The sequence below is a fragment of the Hemicordylus capensis genome, chromosome 1, assembly GCF_027244095.1.
Source record: "Hemicordylus capensis ecotype Gifberg chromosome 1, rHemCap1.1.pri, whole genome shotgun sequence".
NCBI lineage: Eukaryota > Metazoa > Chordata > Lepidosauria > Squamata > Cordylidae > Hemicordylus > Hemicordylus capensis.
In genome coordinates this window covers 226,858,819-226,880,652 of record NC_069657.1, presented here as the reverse complement: position 1 = coordinate 226,880,652, position 21,834 = coordinate 226,858,819, and the positions used below count along the sequence as shown (strand labels likewise).

The window sequence follows — 21,834 nt, the reverse complement described above, 5'->3', positions numbered from 1 at the left end:
CCAACATAGAACAGGGGCTCAAGGGGGTTCCTTTTTCCTTAGGGGAGCACACACACATATAAACACTGCGGCCTGTGCAGATGGCAGCACTGCACAGTGGGTATGGTCATCCACACATATGGGTCCAGGGGGACTGTGCAGAGTTTTTGGCTTGGGCTGAAGCTGCGCACAGGCCCAGCAAATAATTTGTCAGGGTTAGGGCTAGAGAATCACATAAGTGCAGAAAGGCAGGATTGCGCTGGCCACTACTAGACCTGTTGTCATTTACCTTCTCACCATGGGTATTTGCAAAAAACTCCACCGAAGAATGGGGCAGACAAAGCAGCTCATCCCACAGAATACTGCAAGCCATAGAGGTAGTGTTTGGGAAATGATGCCGTTGTTAACATCGCGGAGCTGGGGAGGACCAGCAGAGCTTCAAGAGAGCTGTTCTCATGGCCATCAACTGGGTCGGACAAGCTCTCAGCCAGTCCCAAGCCCCAGTCACGTAGGAATCATCAGAGAAGAGGGGGAGACACCCGTGGGAGGCAGGCACAGACTCTGCAAGTTTCACCCTACTCAGCCAAACTTCACTAACAGCTTGCATATAAGATCCAAGAAGTGCTCGGCATTTGAGCTATTAATCTCTCAAATTCTGCCACATCTCTGAGAATACCACCTTGCTTTTGTATTTCCTTCTGTGCTATGCTCTTGATTGGTGAATCTTGAAACCAGCCTCCACTGCAAACTCCAGCCCTTTCCACAACCAAGGCCGAACGGACCCAACCCTACTTTGTGGTAAGTACTCTCCCTTTCAAGGGAATCCTGGGCTCTCTACTCCTGTGGGATGGCACTTGGAATTACCCCCCCCCCTCATATCCCCCTATTTCTCCAGCAGAACGCCTGTTTCCGGGTTTCAAGGGTTGTTGCAGTGGTGGTGGTGGTGGTGGTGGTGATGGTGGTGATGAGAACAACAACGATGAATTACATGTGTAAACCTGACTCTGACTTGGCTGGCAAATGGCTCTTTTGTTCCATCAGGAGACAGACCCTAACTACCCCAATCTGTCCTGTGGGCCAAACCAGAGAGCAGTGCTCTTGCAGCAGGTGGGCCGAGAAAAAGTCCTGAGGCGCTTCTGCAAGCTGGCACAAACACACCACCTCCACCCTGTGGGAAGAACTGCCCCTCCAGCACGGGTGAGCCTAGACTGGGTAGAGTACTAGCAACTTCTCTTTTACAAGCCAACGTGTCCATCCTCATGTTCCACCATGGCCTGGGAAGCTCACGGCTGCCTGGTAGATCCCAGTAGGCCCTCTTCACACCTTTCTTCCTGCCCTTGTATCCATCCAGGAGAACGTATCTCCAGTTTGTATATAAGACCCAAGAAGTGCTCGGCACTTGAGTTATGAATCTTTCAAATTCTGCCAAATCTCTGAGAATATCACCTTGCTTTTGTTTTTCCTTCTGTACTGTGCTCTTGATTGCTGAATCTTGAAACCAGCCTCCACTGCAAAGTGTCACTTTCGTGTGTTCCACCAGGGTCCCAAAACCCAACATGTCTGCTTTACCTGTGGCCTCGACCCCACAACTGCATTCCCTAAAAAGAAAGGAAGGTTTGAGACATTGGAACGCTTTTGGAAGCGGAATGAGGTGGAAAAATCAGAATCACGCGGGCCCCAAACGGAGTACTAAGTTCTCTGGGAGAAACTTTTCCCTGCGCTCTGCCTCTTTGTGGAAGCGTGTGGGTATCTAAGGCAGGCCCCAGTAGGGCCTTGGCACTCTGGAAAGTGGGGAGGAGGTGAGAGCTGGTCTGGTGGGCGCCTCGGGGACACCTTGCCACCTTGGAAGAGGACAGCAGTTCTTTCCAAACAGAAGTGCAGATTGCTGCATTTTCAAAGTCTGCATGCCTTGGTGAAGACCAGGGAGTAAGTGTGGAGGAAGCGCCTCTTGGGAAGTGTCGCCTCGGTGTGCAGCAGCTGTGAAAAAGACAATTTCCATGCAAAGGATCACCAGGACGGGGACTGAGAACAGAGCTGCTAATATCATCACCCCTTGAGACATCCACATTTGGAGTCATACTCTGTACAGTTCTGGTCACCATATCTCTCAGAGGACATTCCGGAGGTATGAAAGGTGCAGAAGAGGAAACCGAGAGGATCAGGGGGCTGGAGCACCTCCCTTATGCGGCTCAGTTTCCACATCTGGGGCTTTTTAGTTGAGGGGAGAAGGCAACGAAGGGGAGCCACGATCGAGGTTTATCAAATAATGCCTGGTGTCCAGAACGTGGAGAGTGAGAAGAATTTCTTCCTCTCCCATTAGACTGGAACCAGTGGCCATCTCATGAAAATGATTGCCAAGTCATTCAGGACCAGCAGAAGGGAGTCCTTTTGGACACAGTGTATCATGAATCTAGGGAATTCTCTGCCACAGGATGCGGTGCTGGCCACCAGCTTGGAGGGCTTTAAAGGGGACTCTGGCCATTTCACAGAGGACAGTTCTATCCATGGCCACTAGTCTGGACAGCTGTAGGCCACCTCCAGGCTCAGAGGCAGGATGCCCCGGAGTAGCAGTTGCAGGGGAGCCACGGCAGGGGAAGGGGCAGGCCTTCACCTCTGGCCTGGGGGCTTCCCAGAGGCAGTAGATGGCCAGTGTGGGAAACATGAGGCAAGACAGGATAGCATGTCTTTCCTGAAGGATCTCCTCTGAAAAAGGGCAGGGTCAGGGAAGACCTCCTCCTTGTGCAGCCATTAAAACTTATCTTCACTCATCAATCCTTTGTCTGGGATGACATCCTCATGTCTCTCTCTTTTCTACCTTTAGAAGAAGAGCAGGAAGAGGAAAAGGCCATATGATCCAGGAGAAGGCCCAAGGTAACTTTGTTTGAAGCGCAGGAGAGGCCGGGTACGTTCCAAGGAGATCAGGGGAGAGTCCTCCGAGAAGTGTGTTGTGTGCTGCCTTCAGCTCTTCCGCCACACTCACCTCCTCTGGAAGCAACTCTTTGGATCAGTGGACCGTGGCTGTGCTTCCCATGAGAGCTTTCATGATGTGTAAATCTCCACCTTGAAAGGAAGGCTGGGGTGGGGTGGGGGATCTGAAGCACAGCCGGAGCTTTGGTCCTCCCAGCCCAGGACTGGCATCAATGACTAGCAGCAGCTCTGCAGACAGCAAAAATAACTTGACCCAGGGCAGAAATCTCTTGTGGGGTCCTCCGCGATGCATCAAGATGGTTCATGCCCTCCGGCATCCGGATGAGTCTCCCTTTCTGGCCTGGGGTTCTGGTGTGGCCTCTCCCTGATCCACCTTTTGTCCACAAGGGGGAAACGTTCTCGGATGGGGGAGCATTTGTTCACCTGAGCAGAGCCCACCCTGCGCCATGGGAAGGGGTACAGGTTGGTCAGCTCCATGGAGATGTGGGAACTAGGCCTGAGGCCGGGCCTGAAAGCCATGGGGCTGGGATGGGTGCTTTCCTGGATCTGAACGGGCGGAAGCCTGCAGAGAAAACCCTGGCCAGCCGCAGGGCCTGATTCCTTTCCTCCTCTCTCTTTTGCAGGATCAAACGGAGGAGAAGCTGGCCATAGTGACATTTGTACTTCACTTAACTATTTTCATTATATTATTTAGTATTATTTGCTTAATTTATGATTCCGTAGGAATGAGATATATAAAAACTTGTGCGAACCTGCTCTTTGTGTATGTATTTGTGTTCTTACTTGTATTGATTTGCTGCTGCTAAAATGCAAATGCATTTGACCACCTCAGCCCTGTGGAAACACCTCCTGCTGGGGTCTCTTCCCCATATTTAAGGCACCTGTAGGTCCAGAGCAATTGCTCCTGTGGAAGGGTTTTTCCTTGTCTTTCTTCATCCTAGTTGGCCATCAGTCTCTTTTAGAATCTCTTTAGCGTTTCCCTCAGAGGTTGACAAGCTGCCTTGATGACGATCTTCTTTGATGCCCCTTATCATGGGCTTGTCTGTTGGAAAACTGAAGAGCAGATCTGAGTCGTGCAGAAATGCACTTGGCCCTGCTGAGACAGAACTGTTGCCAGGGATATGTTATTACATATATTTCTTCTTCGTATATATCCAAGTCTTAACTGGTACAAACCTACTGTTTGTTCCTTTGTTTACATCTACTCCTACTTGTATCGATATGCTGTTGCTATAATGGAACTGCATCTGACCTGACCACTATTCATTATCGTTGTTGTTGATGTTCTTGAATACAATCCATGACTAAAAAAACATTTCCTTCCAGTATCTGTCTCATAGGAACATAGGAAGCTGCCATATACTGAGTCAGACCATTGGTCCATCTAGCTCAGGATTGTCTACACAGACTGGCAGCGGCTTCTCCAAGGTTGCAGGCAGAAATCTCTCTCAGCCCTATCTTGGAGAAGCCAGGGAGGGAACTTGATACCTTCTGCTCTTCCCAGAGCGGCTCCATCCCCTGAGGGGAATCTCTTGCAGTGCTCACACTTCTAGTCTCCCTTTCATAGGCATTCAGGGCGGACTTAGGGGACAAGTCATGCTTGCTACCACAAGACCAGCTTTCCTCTCCTCTCTCCTTTGAGGCTTATTGTACAATATGTCACCAAGGCCATACAAAACATTCTTCCAGGGGACTGACACCATGCAGCCCTTCTGGTTTGGAGTTGGGGGGGGGGGCGGGGCTTTCTTCCACCCTGGCTACTGTTTGAAAATGCCAAACAGCTTTTTAGCACTTCGCCCCTTGCACGCCCACACTGGAGCACTTTGGCATCAGATGCTTTTCTTCCCCTCTTCTCTTTTCAGGGCCAAAACAAAGACCCCCAAATCTCAGCACCCAGTCTTTGGCAGAGTCAGGCTCAGGTGCATTCTCTCCTTCAGAAAAGGTCCCAACTGTCACATTGAGAAGCCCTGAAAAGCAGTGCAGAGGAGGCAGGCAGGGCTGTCCCTGGCTGGGCTGTGGGGCTGTAGGGCTGTGGGGCTGTAGGAGCGAGTGGGACCTGGCTGGGCTGTGGGGCTGTAGGCTGTGGGGCTGTAGGAGCGATTGGGACCTCCTTCTCTAGCTTTGCTAGGCCCCGGAGAAAGGCAGTTTTCAGAAGCCCCTATGAGGAAGCAAGATTCGACGCTTTAAAAATTCATGCCAGCCAATCTTAACAATGCATAGCCAACCCCCTACTCTGTTGCCCTGCTAAAAAGCAGGATTTCCACCTCCTTGTTCTCCTGCAGCCAATACTGAGAGCCCAAGCAGTGGCATAGTGAGAGTTCTGGGGGAGACCAGGGGAGACCAGGGTTCAAATCCTCCTCTACTCAGCCCTAATACTCACCGGGTGATCTTTGGCCAGATACTCAGTCTCTCTCATCCTAACCTACCTCACAGGATTGTTGCAGGAATAGAAGTGGGGAGGCAGAACCGTGCACACCATCCTGACGGAAGGGCAGGATACCAGTGGCATGACAAAATACATGCCTGTGGACATCCCAGATACCTATTTATGTTCAGTATTAGCCACATTGCGACCTCCAATGGAAGTATCGCTTGGGTGGTCAGTGCCAAAACAGAAGGAAAAGTCACCTACTTGCAATCAATTTAGGCGAAATACAGTATATGTCCCCCAATTGGGATTTCAAACTAGACAGCAGATTGGCAGACACACCAACATTCCGTCTCGCCCAGCACCGCCCAGCTCTGACTGGCAGCAGTTTCTCTTTCCGAAAGCACTGACTCTTGGTTCTTTTCCCTAGTTCCCTTTTCTTGATCTAAAATTGCTTCTCAAGCTTCGATGAGCCCTGTGGGGCATAGAAATATCGTTTCAGCAGCAGCACTATTACATATCTGTTTCGGAAAGAGATGCAATGCTCCTCATGGAGGCACAACTGGGACACCTGTGGGCAAGGTGGATTCAAGATAACCAGCAGATACGTCTCACCAGACTCTGAAGGAAAAGAAGCCAGATGGGGGCTACTCCTCCAAACTGCCCCAATGTAACTCCCTGGAGCGGAATGTTCATGGACTCTAGGCAATTGACAGGCAACTAGCTGGGCAGAGCTCATGGGGCTCAGTGGCAAAGAGGGGAACAGTAGGCTGTAACTGAAAGAGCAGGCAATGTCTCCGCTTGCAGAATACTCCCTCACAGCAGTCACAACCCCTTCTGCTTCTGAGGGGAAAGGGGGTCTCAAACTTCCTCCTTGCACAGCCTCAAGGCATACCAGGGATATGCTGCAACCTTTTCTTGCGGACCTATACTTGCAAGAATCGATTTGGCATAACAAGTCCTTCCAGAAACTGGGGCCCATCCATGCTTGCTGTATGAGATGGGTGTGGCACAATATTGACCCGGAAGGAGGAAGGGGCGGAGCTCAGGGGAAGATCACCGCTTGGGTCGGCTGGAAAAGACTCCTGCCTGAAATCTTGGAGAGCTGCTGCCAGTCAGGAAGGAAAAGACTGAGCTGGAAGGACCACTGGTCTGATAGGGCCACTTCCTAGGGATGAGTAGACAGGTCCAAGCCTGGAGAAACCCTGTTTGCTGAGAAGGGTGAAGGAGCTGTTGTCTCGACTGAGGGAGAGAAACACAATGCCTCCTCTACACCCATCTGCCCAGGGTCATCACTCCTACCCAACCTGCATTTCAAGTTGAAGAGAGTTCCAGGATTCACCACCACCAGGTGGCTATTTCACCACCAGACAGATGTTCCCAATGGCATCCCATTGAAAGGTGGTAGATAAGTGTTGGTAGTCATAGCACTATCGAATTAAGGCTTTGGTGCTTCCAGAGGAGTGCCACGTAGAGGCTTTGAATCCCTGCAGTCACGGCTGGGTCTATTCCACGTCTCTCACGTGCTCACTGCATACAGTCTGGGAATCTAGCATGCATTGGGCTTTCTGCATCTCAGCAGAAAGAATGAAACATGAAGGTCCAAAGCTACCTTTGTCGCTTGAGACCCTTAAGCAGTTCAAGCGGATTTTCCAATTCCTGTCCCAAAACCCCACCCAGATGGTAATTAAGAGCCACTTACAGTTCCTTTCCCAGAGGCGGTTCCTGGACCATCCAAATCTGCGTATCCTGCCACCTGAAGAAAAGTGTAATTACTACATTATATTTATTGTAAATCAATAAAATTTATTTTTAGTGAGTTAATGAACTTAATTTAGACCTATGTCAACCGCTTTGGGAACTTGAGAGGCGGTATATAAAGATTCATCAGCTTTGTAGAATTACTACACGCAAAAGAGAAGCCCTTATTAAAAACTATAGGGGAGGGGGAGAGAGAGAAGAGAAGAAAGCTGGAAAATGGCCCATTATGGCTAGGAAGAGACCGTTTTCTCTACCTATGGAGTCTGGCAAGATCTTCCAGTCAGAACCAATATCACCCCAATGAATCACTGTAGTTTTGGAAACTCTCTACATGACTTGCTTTCTTTCTCAAAGGTTCCCAACTGGGTCCCCATATGCTCTTGGACTACAACTCCCATCATCACCCCTGAAGGCCACTGTGGCAGGGGATGGTGGAAGTTGAATTCAAATGACCTCTGGCAACCCAGGCTGGAGAACTCCTGCTCTAAGACAAGCAAAGCCAACTGGATTCCCACGCTGAAGCTCCCTAGGCTGATAGGTTCTGCAGGAGACCAGCATGGACAGAGCTGGATGTGCTAAGCCCTGGTTTAATGGGCTCCATGTTTTGAGACTTCAAATGCTTTTTAGTCTAAATAGAAGGTTTGAAGTAACGGCCAAAGAAGAGTTCCCTTGGAACCTTCAGACTTGCAGGAGGGAGCAACCAGGGTTTCCAGACAGCATAGAAGGTCACGGCATTGCTGACCGACAACACGATGGGAGAGATCAACTCTTTGGTACCCAAGCTGTCACTCTTCTAGAGAGGCAACCCATCATTTTCCAGGCAAAGACACACACAGTTCTAGACTGGATGGCACAGCAGAAGATAGGCCACATCATGCCACAACAATCAGGTCTGCAGCGAGGTTGCAAAGCTGGCAACCAGAAAAGACTAAAAAGACTAAACAGGCATGTGTCTCGATGGGATGGGTGGGAAAGCGATGTCCTTTCCCTGCAGCGCCCCCATGCCCTGGGATCCTGGAATAGACACGTGGCCAATATGCCCAAGTCAGTCCATGAACCCCACCCCTAGAGCTTACTGTGCAGGGAGGGAGAGGAACGTCACCCCCCATTTACGCTCGTGGGTTTCAGACGCTCCGGACTCATTCCAATTACTGAATGCCATGACCAGGGGCAAGATGTACTCTGAGTCTGCCGAGGATCTTGCCTCACATACTCAGCAGTCTCTCTTTTCAAGCGATTGCAGCCGCAAGGGGTGTGTAGTGGGCTGTCCTTAGGTTCAGCTTGTCAAATTACTGCAAAACCCAAAGCAAACCAAAATCAACACCAATCTTGCAACCACCATGAAACAGATTCTCTTCAACAATGACACCGACCCATTAGACAAGGACTCCAAAAACCAAGCAGGCAATAAGCAAATCCAAAAGTGCTCCTGCGCTTGGTTGCAGGACTGGGCCAATTGCTTGGGGCCAGAACTACCACAGACCTCTCATCCCAGATCTCCCTCTCTCTCGGCAAGGTTTTGTTTCATGAAAGCTTGCCAGATCAAGCTTTTGAAAACGATGCACGAGTTACAAGTGGCTCGGTCCCTTCTGAGAGCTCAGTGGGGCTGGCAGTTTCTGCTCTCAGCTAACGGCAGCGACATCTCCCCGAGAGAAGAGAAGAGCAGCCTTACTAGATCAGACCCAAGACCTCTCGAGTCCAGCCTCCCGTACCACACAGTAGCGCACCAGTGGAGCCCTCTGGGAAGCTCACCACCAGGAGATGACGGCATGCCTCCTCTCCTGCTGTTGCTCCCCTGGAGCTGCTATTCACAGGGGCCCTGCCTCTGAGCCTGGAGGTAGCCTCCAGCCATCAGGACTAGCTGCCACCGAGAGCCCCGCATGGATTGATGTCACTCTCTTTATATCCAAGGAGCCCAGTGTAGTGAACAGGGTTCTGCTTCCCCCCACAACCACCCTGTGAGGCAGGTTAGGCGGAGAGAGAAGTGACTGTCCCAGAGTCACCCAATGAGCCTCAGGGCTGAACGGAGATTCCATCTCCCTGCTCCTCGCCCAGCACTCTAACCACTACACCACGCTGGCTCTCCAAAGAACCCTTTTCACCCCAGAGGGAACGAGTTTCAAAGATGTTTATCGCCAGCACAATTAAATACATACATCAAAGATCATTTCAATGGAACTCTGAGAACTAGTTCTAATTGGAAGATTTGGGTTTCTTTTTGTAAAATGGTGCGCAGCTAGAATGAAGTACATTTCATCGTGACCATTCCTAGGAAGAGATGAGTTGCCCTTCTCTGCCCCTTGAGACGCAGAGGCCACTGCCATGTGTCCAGCTGAGCCCCTCTGGATTTGGGCTTGAGAAGGAATTCTTCAAAGTCCTACAATGTCCTGGGGGAAATGGAAAAGATGGAGGATTCACGAGGACTGGCTGGAGAAAGGACGCCAGCAGCTGCTCTTGCAGGTATCCACTCGGCTCAGAACAAGCTGCCTCTCCCAAGCAAAACTGCAAAGATGCTGCCTGACCAATTCTTCACGGATGCTTTCCGGGGCCGTTCTGGGGACCATCGTTCTGAGCCAATTCAGGGGTTCTGCAGCAGCCCACCAAGTGAAACAGCACACGATGCTCCTTCTTTCCCTTCACTGGAGGCTTCCCTAACTTGGGTCTCCCAAGTTGTCATGGACTCCCATCATACAAATCCTGGGCTGCCCCGGCTGGGAATCCCCACTCAGCTCATCAGGAAAACGGGCAGTCACAACATGCTCTCCTGCAGGGGTCCGGGGACTGGGAGGGCTGCCAGGGGGTCCTCTTGCCCCGAGGTTGCCCCTCCCCAGGCTGCAGCCAGCTGGGTGCTGAAGCTCTGCATCCCCTTCTTCTCCTTCTCCCCAGCCTCGCACCGAGCACTCCCCTTGACATGGACCGGACAAGACTTCCATGAGACGGCTTCTTGGCAACTTGGGAGGGGACAGAAATAGCCACGAGCCAGTGACTGGAGTCGCCCCCACCGCACCCCCTCTTGTGTTTTTAGGAGAGCACGCACACACTCTTAGAAGGTGACAGTTGTGAGATGGGCTCCTCCAATCCCTGACTTGCATCCAGATTCAGTTCCTCATCATCTGTCTCATTGAAATGGGACATGTAAACCTGGCCCATAAATTTCAATGAGAGTACTCATGAGTAAAGTCTGGATATCAGTCAGTGACTGGCGTCTCCTGTCTCATAACTGCCACATTTACGATCCACACACACACACTCAGTTGCTGCTATGGGGTACCTGAGCTGAAGGTTTGCCATGGGACGGGTACACTTCTTGTACAGGGTTGGGACCCCTTCTTGATAGAACTGTACAGAACATGATTCGGCGCATGGTGGCGCAGTGGTAAAACTGCCGCCCTGTAACCAGAAGGTTACAAGTTCTATCCTGACCAGGGGCTCAAGGTTGACTCAGCCTTCCATCCTTCCGAGGTCGGTTAAATTAGTACCCAGAATGTTGGGGGCAATATGCTAAACTGCTTAGAGAGCTCCGGCTATAGAGCGGTATATAAATGTAAGTGCTATTGCTATTGCTATTGCTATGTCACTGAATGCTCACTCTTCAGGTTGTTTGGGCAGGAGGAAGGGAAGTGGGGTCTGTCTATCGCAATTAGAATTGCCTTGAGATCATTCACCTTACCGAGGATAATTTGTTCAGTGCTGTGTTGTGCCCCCAATGCCTCCTCCTTATGGTTAGGATCTGGTTTCACCTCAATTGCCGCTCCTGCTTGGCTGCATCTCTTGAGTTTTGGCTTCAATTGATCTTTCCCCCAATTGGTTTGGCAGCAGAAACACTGTCTGGGAGACTCATTTCCAACCTGCCGGAAAAATGATCCATCTCTGGGTGTCCCTCTCAATACTCGTTATCTCTGGGATACCAGAAAGCCAAGATGAATATATGGGACAGTGACCTGCAAAGAGACCTGAGCATGGCCCCAATGCTTTGGAATTCTTTGGAGAATTCTGCCCCCAGCAGGTTTACTGCTGTCCTGCTAGAGATTTTGCGCATCTCACTGCCTTGCCTCATCGGAGAGCCTTCTTCAGGCTGGCCTGCTACAAGAATGGGCAACCCTGGAGGGAAGATTGCGGGACATCCCTGACCCTGTGCACACATCTGTGTGTCTCCGGGATTCAGCTATGAGCTCTGGCACTGTAAACACTCTCCTTATCCCACCGATTATAACCAATTATTATCATCCGGGTGGACCAGGTGAGTTTGACTTTACCAGTTGTGATCATCCTCATCAGACTGCGGGGCTCCTCCTTCCCCTGCTCTTCTGCTAGGGACAGAAAGAATCGTGGGCAGCTGCTCCTCTCAGTGACCAGCACAAGAGGAGGAAGTGGGTCCCCTCCTGAGCCCCCACCACCAGGGGATGGATGAGGCCTCTCCTGAGGTCTGTGGCACCCGGATTCCTCCCTGCCGGCCTCTGGCCTGCCCTCCAGGCTCTCCACTCAGGCAAGGACCCAACAGGCAGCAGCAGCCCCACAGCCGGGTTCGGCTGAACTTTGCTGCTGCCGCCGCTGCTCACCTCGCAGGGGGGTGGCCGAGTGGGCTGGGCTGGGCGGCGAGGAGGGAGGGAGCCCGGCACGGCCAGCCCCGCCTTCTCCCCACTGCCCCGCCCTCTCTTGGCTGCTCCTCCGCCCCACCTGGCAGAGGGGGAAACAAAAGAGCAGCCTCCACACCGGCCCTCCCCAGAGAGAGGCGGGCCGAGCGGGAGTCTCCCTGGGGTCTCCCCAGGGGCGTAACTAGGTTGGAGTGGGTCCTGAGACAAGATTCTTAAATGGCCCTCCCGCCGAGAAATTTATTAATAATAATAATAATAATAATAATAATAATAATAATAATAATAATAATAATAATAATTCAATTTCTATACCTCCCTTCCAAAAATGGCTCAGGGCGGTTTACAAAGAGAAAATGGTGCCTCTTTGCCCAGTAAGCAGGGGGCTTTTATTCTCACATTTCTGTCCTCATTCAAAACATACAAAAAACAGATGTACAAAATTGAGCAAATGAGAAGAGAAGAATTATATGGGAGTGAAACCTTTTTTAAAAGGAGTCAGGAAGCGCATCTTTGGAGGCTCAAATGGATACCTTTCAGGCACAAGTATTTCCAAGTCAAAAATTCCTTTTTCATATGGTGTATTTGCAAAACCAAGGATTTGAGCTTGAAGTTCATCTAAGCGACTTCCAGTCTGCCAGCAAGTAATACCCGGTGGTGGCTCTGTGGACAGTAGATGCAGCTCCCTTTTCAATCGTGAAGCTCTCTGCATTGTGCTCCGTTTTCGAAGAAGAGCTCGAAGAGCGGCGCCGAATGTGCTCAGGGGCGTAGCAAGGTTGGAGTGGGCCCTCAGAAGAGATTTTAAAATGCCCCCCCCCCCCCCAAGTCCAGGGCCTCCACACACCCCAGGCTTCCAAGGATTTAAGTCTGATATTTCAAAAGAAGTATGCTGCCAAGAAATACATTTCACTGAATACACACACACACACACTTCACAATATGTAGTGATATACATTGAATACTATATATTTGTGCTACTTTTCATGCCTAGAACACACTAGAAACACTAATGATTAAAATGGGCCCCTTGCTGCAGATTAGCAAAGGAGACTTTCAACCATGCAGGGTGAGCCTATGTCTGTTTTCTCAGAATTCTGAACCAATTCAGTCAAGTTTGATTCCAGGAGGTTTTTCACAAGAGGCTTTGAAAGCCCTTTAACACACATCTCCTCTGGAATGGAGGTGCTGCATTCCCATGTTGGCCAGATTGACCCTAAGGGGAAAAAACATAAAAGCACAACACATGCGTCACAGTTCTCACTCATGTCTCAGTTCTCACTCAGACCTGGGGTGCCAAACAACTTGAACATAAGTGTATTTATGAATTAATGAATGAATGAATACATAAATAAATTTCTTCCAGAAGTTTTTGTAATTTCCTGCCATGAAACAAGCCACTTATAGGGCTTTTTAGAGGGTTTTTTGAAGCCGCCACATTTCCCAATCAGTTTTAAATGAAATATTCAGAGACTTCTCCGTCTCCCCACCCCCCATCCAAGCCCTATGGCAAGCAGATCCCTACCTGTAGGGGGTGGGGGGTGGGGTGGGGGGAACCACCTCAAGGGATTCCTCTTCTCCCTGGCCAAGGCTGAGCTGTCTGGCCTGGGAAGAGGGTCTGCTGCAGAGAGCTGTGGCGGCCACTCGGACTGCCAGCCTTCTTCCTGGGGCTGGCCAGCCTACTCGAATCCAGGCTTCACGGAGGCCTACACGGAGGCCTCCCTGCAAGCCCCGCCCACCCGCCCATCAGCTGAGAGGCGCCCGGGAGAAAAGCAGCCTGCCTGCCGCTGGGATGGCCGACCAGGAGGAGGAGCAGGAGAGGGGGCCAAGAGGGCCAGTGGCTGAAGGGTCTGGGGGCTGGGCAGGGGGCAATGGGGAGTCAGGTGAGGGGTCTCTGGGGGGCCCCTCAAGGCAGTGGGGCCCCGAGACGACTGCCTCCCCCTGCCTCATGGTAGTGACGCCCCTGGGTCTCCCTCTTAGCCCCCCCATTGCAGAGGGCGGGGCTCTCAGGACGGGGTGTGTGTGCTCTGTGGGGGGCGTGGCTCCCCCTCCTTCCCCTCCTCTTTCTCGGGGGTCTTGTCTCCCACTCCCGTGAGGGGCCGCCTGACCGGACTGAGAAGGGGGCGTGGCTTCCTTCCTCCTCGTGCGGGGATGTGCCCCGCCCCCAGAAGCCCCGCCCCCTCCCGCCCCCACCCAGCCTGGGCAACTGGCTGCGAAGAGGGAGGACGCTCTAACTCCTCCTCCCAGGGCCAAGTTCCCGCCCCGCTGGCTCCTCCCATTGCCCCGCCCACCCCAGCAGCCCCTCCCCTCCTCATTCTCCTCCTCCTCGGGGGCGGGGCTTGCTGCCGCTGCCGCTGTGGGAGAGCAGAACCGCTCCCCAAGTGGTGGTGCTTATTCTGCATGCAGGTGGCGTCCCATCCCCTAAGGGGAAAGTCTTGCCCTGCTCACCTGGAAGCTCCCATGCAAATGCAAACCAGGGTGCACCTTGCTTAGCAAAGGGGACCAGTCATGCTTACTACCCCAAGGCCTCCCATATGCCATGCAGTGCATCCGCCCCCCCCCCCCCATTTGAGATGTCTCACCCCTGGCTACAACTCCCCCAATCATCCACTGCCACAAAGGACATTGCGGCAGCAGAAGATAATGAGAGTTGTAGTCCAGCCACATCAGGGGACCCAATTCAGGGAACCCCGGCCATTGTGTGTGGGGTGAGACCTGGAAGAGAAGTTCCACTTCCAGGGAGGGAGGATGGAGACCCGCTGAGAACTGGAGCTCTCCCCTGGAGAACTGAAATGCATGTCCTGCTGCTTCCGTTTTCCACCTTCAGCTTTCCCTGCTCTGGATGCTGATACTTCATGCAAGTGGAGACTTCCTGCGGTGGCCCTAAACCAAAAAGCCAGACTGACTTGTATTCAAATATCCCCAAAGCTGGCTGTCCAAAAGCAAACTGAGAGCTTTGTGGGAAGTCCAAGCATCTGCTTAGCCTTCGATGAATTTAGACTTTGGAAGAGGCTGTTTTCCTCATGGCGGAAAAGGGGGTGCCCTTTCGGGTGGGTCTCCTCCCCAGACCTTCTGCTGCTGCTGAGTAGAGCCCCTGCATGATCTCAGTCAGGCCCCCCCCTCCACATCTCCTCCCCTCCAGCAGCACCCAGAGCAGGGAATGGATGGGAAGGTCCTTTTGGGTTTTGCAAGCAGATGGGCGAGTGGAGGGCTCAAGTTCTCAGGGAGCATCTTTCATCTGTGCAAGTGGAACAGGTTCACCAAATACTCCGTCTGGAATCGCCAGCTCTCCGTCTCCATCTGGGAATCTCCAAGATCCACATGATCGGGGCAGGCCAAGCAGCCCACCCTAGTTGGGAGCTGTGGTGGGTGCTCCCATTTGGTGATCCGGTCCTCTTGATGACCAGCAAGGTCGGAGGGGGAGGAGCTTCCTCTGGCGGCATTTCCGCCCACCTGGGTAAAGTGCTGGGCACCAGAGCAGGGTGGGACAGCACCATCCATGCCAGCGCCTCTCTCCCAAACCGACCTGGCTTGTCCCCTCGCACAGGCTCACCGAACTGGAGCACGCACAGCTCCTGAACAAGGCTGGGATGCTTAATCTCCCTGAATCGGCATCGTGCAATTGATTCTTCTCATGATTCCAAAGGGAGGGCTCGCCAGTTTGAAAAGAAACACTGCTATTTTTCAGTATGCAGAGCCAGAATTCTTTCTCTCTTGCCTTTTGTGAATGCATTTTTCAGAGGGGAAAGCAAGGAGATTTCTGGTCCTGCCATGGCCTCTTCCACCAGAAGGTCTTTGCAGAGCTCTTATGGCTGGGATTCTCCCTGTTGGCCATCTGGGAATGCGAGAACCCCAGATCTCCTGTGGCCATTGTGGCTGGGGATTATGGGAGTGATGGTCCAACAGTGTCTGGGGACCCAAGTGGGAGAACCCTGCTTTGTGGGGAAAGAGCATAAGCACAGACCCCATTGGATCTAGGCCACATTTGGCTGGATATTCCAGCATCAGCCAGCAGGGGGTGCTGGACTGAAGAGTTAATACAACTCTTGGAGGAGAATAATGCAGATCTGGTAGAGGTGATGCCATTGGCCAGATGAGGAGGGCAGATGAGAAAGCCTGTTTCTCTGGGTCAGCACCAACAACAGCTCCACGGCTGTACCAGGGAACCCATCCTTGATTTCACTCCTTCTCCCTTCTCGGCATCCAAGGTTTCTCCTGTCTGTCCTCTCACTCCTACCAAGCTGCCCTATCAGACCACTGGTCCATCCAGCTTTTCAGGAAGACGCTTTCCCAGCCTTCCTGGGGATGCTGCCGGGGATGGAACCTGGGACCTTCTACCTGCAAGGCAGATGCACTCCCACTCAGCTACAGCCCTATGATCCCCCAATGCTTGGTCCATCTAGCTTGGGATGGGCTACACTGACAGGCAGCGGCTTTCCCAAGGTTTCCGGCAGGAACTCTTCCCCAGCCTACCTGGAGAATACAGCAGGGATGGGATCTGGGACCTTCTGCATGCCCAGAGCCACCACTGAGCTAGGACTCCATCCGCTCGACCACTGAGCTACGACCTCATCCCTTCCAGCTCCCGGAACAATCTTTTCGCATACCCATCTCACACAGCAGCCATGTCTGGGCCCCGGCTCCTTGAAGCACGGCCTTCTGCCAAGTGAAGCTTCCCAGCACGCAAGATCAGTTGGGAATACCCTGCTCTATGTGCCAAGCCCTGCTGAAGTTCAATTGTCGTACACGCAGGACGGGGCCTTCTCTGTGCTGGTTTTGGGGAAGGTCTGGGGAGGGTGGGGAGGGGAAAACACATCCTTTGCCCACCAGACCTCTGGAAGTGTCCTTGTCACTCCAAACAAGGGTCCTGCCCCACGCGGGCTGCAGCCTTGGATGGCCTCGTTAGGGACTGGGGAGACCCTGTGGCAGCCTCTTCCTCCCCCAGATATGTGGTGCATTCCGGCATATGATGTGGTTTTGCAATTCATTCTAATTTCTACAGCTATTTTGAAGAGACTCGTTTTTTCATTTCTTGTAGGGTGCATGGCCGTCCCTCACCCCCACACCACATACCTTTCTCCCCATTATCCACATGATTAGGGCAACCCTGGTGCTTTATTCTGCTTTGGGGTTGGTTTGTTTTTTACACCATCCATTTCTAATAGAAATAACCACACTGCAGTTACCCGGAACTTGCATGTGCGCAATGAATGCAGGCCAGTGTTTAACCTAGACCCAATCCACAGACCCTTCTCCTGCGCAGAGATCTCAGGGAGGTTTCTCCGGCTGAATCTGGACAAAACAACCTGCCAGATTCCCTGAGCCTGACTCTCTGCCCAAGATTGGGTGCTTGAATTTCGGGTCTTTGTTTTGCCGGTCCAAAGAGAAGAGAGGAAGAAAAGCATCTGATGCCAGAGTGCTCCGGTGTGGGTAAACAAGGGGCAAAGTGCTAAAAACCTGTTCGGCATTTCCCAACGGCAGCCAGTGTGGAAGAAAGCTCCCCCCATTCTAACCCAGATGGGCTTCATCATGTCAGTCCTTCCGGAGAATGTTTTTTATGGCCCTGTGCTTTACCTTGAGTGACATACCATACTATGAAGCCTCAAAAGAGACACATACTGGAGGAAAATGTTTTTAGTAACGGATTTTATTCAAGAACAACAATACCTTATTAATACTAATAGTAATAATAAATCAATAATGAAATATATTGAGAGAAACAAGTCTATCAAACCAGGGCACAAAGATGTCCTTAGAAATTAAGCAGGCTTCACCTCGATATTAGCATAGGAACCAATTCAGTTTCTTCACATTTGGCTTCATGCCCACAAAGACCACCTTCAAGGACATTGATGAACCTGCTCAAACTGATCCTTTCTGTGCTAGTAAACCAGCTTTCTTTTTGAAAAGACTTATACAGGTACTATAAAAAGTGTGGATGGTCAACAAGGATGAAGACATAGAAGCAAGTCCTTTGGAACTACTTGCTGCTTTAAATATGGTGAACCAATGGCAGCGGAAGGCAATTTCACAGTGGTCAGGTCAAATGCAGTTCCAGTATAGCAACAGCATATCAATCCAAGTAGGAGTAGACGTAAATAAAGAAACAAAGAGTAGGTTGTCCCCAGACCCCAGCCCAAGAAGACACGTAGACTTTTTATGAGTGAAAGGACCACAATTTTATTAAAGAAACATCAGACCTGGCGGACTAGAACGCCAGGTGATTAATCACCCTTAGAGAACAGTGCGGGCCCTTAGGCTCGGGCTAGGACTCTAACGTCCTACCCATCGCCTCACTGGGCGACACACCCTGGCTCAGGAAACAGGCAGGTACGCCCCGCCTAATTCCTTCAGAGCCAACCGCCCCCTTTAGAAGAGGAGATCTGGATACTTCAAGGTCTTCACCCACCCTGGACTGCACAGCCCAAAGGTTGGTGAAGTCCTGAAGCAGGTTTCATGGCAATCTATTCTCCCCGTGCCACACAGGCCACAAAGGAGCAATTGACCAATCAACCTTTAAAGATCCAAGGGTGCTCACCGATATTCTAAACCTCAACTTACCCCTCAGCCCGCACTGTTACTGCCAACTCTAACTCTAACTAAACACCTGAGTACAGAACGGAGTAGGCGAAAAAAAACCCAACGGTGGCCAATGCGTTGAGAGCAAAAAATTCCTACTCGGCCCCCGCAGGCGACCAGCCGCTAGACCCGCTCTGCATCAGGGAAGGAAGGGAGGGAGGGGATTGCCAAGGCAAAACTGAAGAGCTTGGGGCGTGGATCGGCCGATTACGGCCCAGACCACGCCTCCAATTTCAAGGGAGCCAATCGGCCCGCTTCTTGGGCCTCGTGCGGGGCAGGGCCGGGACAAACTCCCTCCCCTCCGCACGAGGCCAAGGGGAGGGGGATTTTGTACAAGTTGACTTGGATCTATAATAACAAGAAATATATGTAATAACATGAAATACAAACGTGACTAGGGCCAGATTCTCCTCCGTTTGATCCTGCAAAAGAGAGAGGAGGAAAGGAATCAGTCCCTGCGGCTGGCCCGGATTTGCTCTGCAGGCTTCCGCCCGTTCAGATCCAGGAAAGCACCGATCCCAGCCCCATGGCTTTCAGGCCCGGCCTCAGACCTAGTTCCAACATCTCCGTGGAGCTGACCAACCTGTACCCCTTCCCATGGCGCAGGGTGGCCACTACTCAGGTGAACAAATGCTCCCCCATCCAAGAACGTTTCCCCCTTGTGGACAAAAGGTGGATCAGGGAGAGGCCACACCAGAACCCCAGGCCAGAAAGGGAGACTCGTCCAGATGCCGGAGGGCATGAACCACCTTGATGCATCGCGGAAGACCCCACAAGAGATTTCTGCCCCGGGCCAAGTTATTTTTTCTGCCTGTGACCCTGCAGAGCTGCTGCTAGTCGTTGATGCCAGTCCTGGTCTGGGAGGACCAAGCTCTGGCTGTGCTTCAAATCCCCCACACCACCCCGGCCTTCCTTTCGAGGTGGAGATTAACACATCAGGAAAGCTTCAAACAAAGTTACCTTGGGCCTTCTCCTGGATCATATGGCCTTTTCCTCTTCCTGCTCTTCTTCTAAAGGTAGAAAAGAGAGAGACATGAGGATGTCATCCCAGACAAAGGATTCATGAGTGACGATGAGTTTTAATGGCTGCACAAGGAGGGGGTCTTCCCTGACCCTGCCCTTTTTCAGAGGAAATCCTTCAGGAAAGAAATGCTATCCTGTCTTGCCTCTTGTTTCCCACCCTGGACATCTGCTGCCTCTGGGAAGCCCCCAGGCCAGAGGTGAAGGCCTGCCCCTTCCCCTGCCGCGGCTCCCTGCAACTGCTACTTAGGGGCATCCTGCCTCTGAGCCTGGAGCCATCCAGACTAGTGGCCATGGATAGGCCTGTCCTCTGTGAAATGGCCAGAGTCCCCTTTAAAGCCCTCCAAGCTGGTGGCCAGCACCGCATCCCATGGCAGAGAATTCCCTAGATTCATGATACACTGTGTCCAAAAGGACTCCCTTCTGCTGGTCCTGAATGACTTGGCAATCATTTTCATGAGATGGCCCCTGGTTCCAGTCTTATGGGAGGGGAAGAAATTCTTCTCACTCTCCACATTCTAGACACCATCATTTGATAAACCTCTATCATGGCTCCCCTTCGTTGCCTTCTCCCCTCAACTAAAAGCCCCAGATGTGGAAACTGAGCCTCATAAGGGAGGTGCTCCAGCCCCCTGATCCTCTCGGTTTCCTCCTCTGTAGCTTTCATACCTCCAGAATGTCCTCTGAGAGATATGGTGACCAGAACTGTACAGAGTATGACTCCAAATGTGGATGTCTCAAGGGGTGATGATATTAGCAGCTCTGTTCTCAGTCCCCTTCCTGGTGAACCTTTGCATGGAAATTGTCCTTTTCACAGCTGCTGCACACCGAGGCGACACTTCCCAAGAGGCGCTTCCTCCACACTGACTCCCTGGTCTTCACCAAGGCATGCAGACTTTGAAAATGGAGTAATCTGCACTTGTGCTTGGAAGGAGCTGCTGTCCTCTTCCAAGGGGGCAAGGTGTCCCCGAGGCGCCCACCAGACCAGCTCTCACCTCCTCCCCACTTTCCAGACTGCCAAGGCCCTACTGGGGCCTGCCTTAGACAACCCACACGCTTCCACAAAGAGGCAGAGCGCAGGGAAAAGCTTGTCCCAGAGAACTTGGTACTCTGTTTACTTCTGATTTCCTCACCTCATTCATCTTACGGAAGCGTTTCAATGTCTCGAACCTCCCTTTCTTTTTTAAAAATGTAGTTGTGGGGTCGAGGCCACAGGTAAGGCAGACCTGTTGGTTTTGGGGAGCCTGGTGGAATAAAAGAGCCATTCGTCAACCAAGACAGAGACTAGAAGTTTGGGCACTGTAAGATATTCCCCTCCGGGGAAGAGAATGCTGCTCTGGGAAGAGCATCTAGGTTCCAAGTTCCTTCCCTGGCATCTCCAAGGTAGGGCTGAGAAAGATTCCTGCCTGCAACCTTGGAGAAGTTGCTGAAAGTCTGTGTAGATAATTCTGAGCAAGATGGACCAATGGCCTGACTCCGTATATGGCAGCTTCCTATGTTCCTAGTCTGTTATATACATGAAATCAATCATCATCATAACTGCAGGAGCACTTGAAACCCAGAAACAGAAGCAACCAGAGATCCCCTGCATGTATGGAAACTGAAGAGGAAGGAAGATGAAGTTTGAAGCTAAGCCAGATCTTGCAGTAGAGAATGGGAAGATAGAGAGGCATTGAAAACGTTGGAGAGATAAATAAGTGTCTCCAATACTGGTTGAGAAATAGGGGGCTATACTTCAAACATGTGGGCAGATGAGGTCTGTGGCATTTCTTTTGAGAAAGAGAGAGGGAGGGAGGGAGAGATGCCAAATTCTGCCCCAAAGAACTAGAGTGCCCAGGATTCCCTGGAAAGGGAGGTTGCTCACCACAAAGTAGGGTCGGGTTGGGTCGGTCCTGCTGGTGGACAGAGCTGGAGTTTCCAGTGGAGGCTGGTTTCAAGATTCACCAATCAAGAGCACAGTACAGAAGGAAATACAAAAACAAGGTGATATTCTCAGAGATTTGGCAGAATTTGAAAGATTAATCACTCAAAGGCCGAGCACTTCTTGGGTCTCATATACAAACTGGAGATACGTTCTCCTGGATGGATTCAAGGGCAGGAAGAAAGGTGTGAAGAGGGTCTACTGGGATCTACCAGGGAGCCGTGAGCTTCCCAGGCCATGGTGGAACATGAGGATGGCCATGTTGGCTTGGAAAAGGAGAAGCTGCTAGTACTCTACCCAGTCTAGGCACACCCGTGCTGGAGGGGCAATGCTTCCCACAGGGTGGAGGTGGTGCTTTTGTGCTGGGACTGGGAGAGTATGGAGGGGGGCCCCAATCTCCTCCTGCCCACACCCAGTTCCAACGGCACCCAGGCCAAGACCCCCTGAATTCTGCCTTAGCCAAGCCATACAATTCAGCAAAGGGGCTGAGCGCAGGGAAAAACCTGCCCCATTGCTCTTGGTTCTCAGTGGGGGTCTGTGTATTTCTGATTCCCTCACCTCAGCCAGCTTGCGGAAGCGCCTCAGGACTTTTGCTCGGCCCACCTGCTGTAAGTGCACTGCTCTCCGGTTAAGGCCACAGGACAGATTGGGGTGGTTAGGGTCTGTCTCCTGGGGGAACAAAAGAGCCA

At 51.8% G+C, this 21,834-nt stretch overlaps 2 long non-coding RNA genes across 2 annotated transcripts in view; both read right to left on the bottom strand.

Annotated features, from left to right (window-relative positions):
* Positions 1-13,334, bottom strand: part of LOC128340369 (uncharacterized) — a 33,126-nt gene extending 19,792 nt beyond the window's left edge. The window contains exons 1-2 of the long non-coding RNA XR_008313652.1: positions 13,151-13,334; positions 6,978-7,031 (exon numbers count right to left, since the gene is read on the bottom strand). This is a non-coding gene — a long non-coding RNA (uncharacterized LOC128340369). The remainder of the gene's footprint in view (positions 1-6,977; positions 7,032-13,150) is intronic.
* Positions 13,335-17,834: 4,500 nt separating this feature from the next.
* On the bottom strand, positions 17,835-20,460 carry LOC128340368 (uncharacterized). The gene is made up of 3 exons (XR_008313651.1): positions 20,358-20,460; positions 19,165-19,214; positions 17,835-18,626 (listed from the first exon to the last, which is right to left on the bottom strand). It is a non-coding gene; the product is annotated as an uncharacterized LOC128340368 (long non-coding RNA).
* Between the last annotated feature and the right edge of the window lie 1,374 nt (positions 20,461-21,834).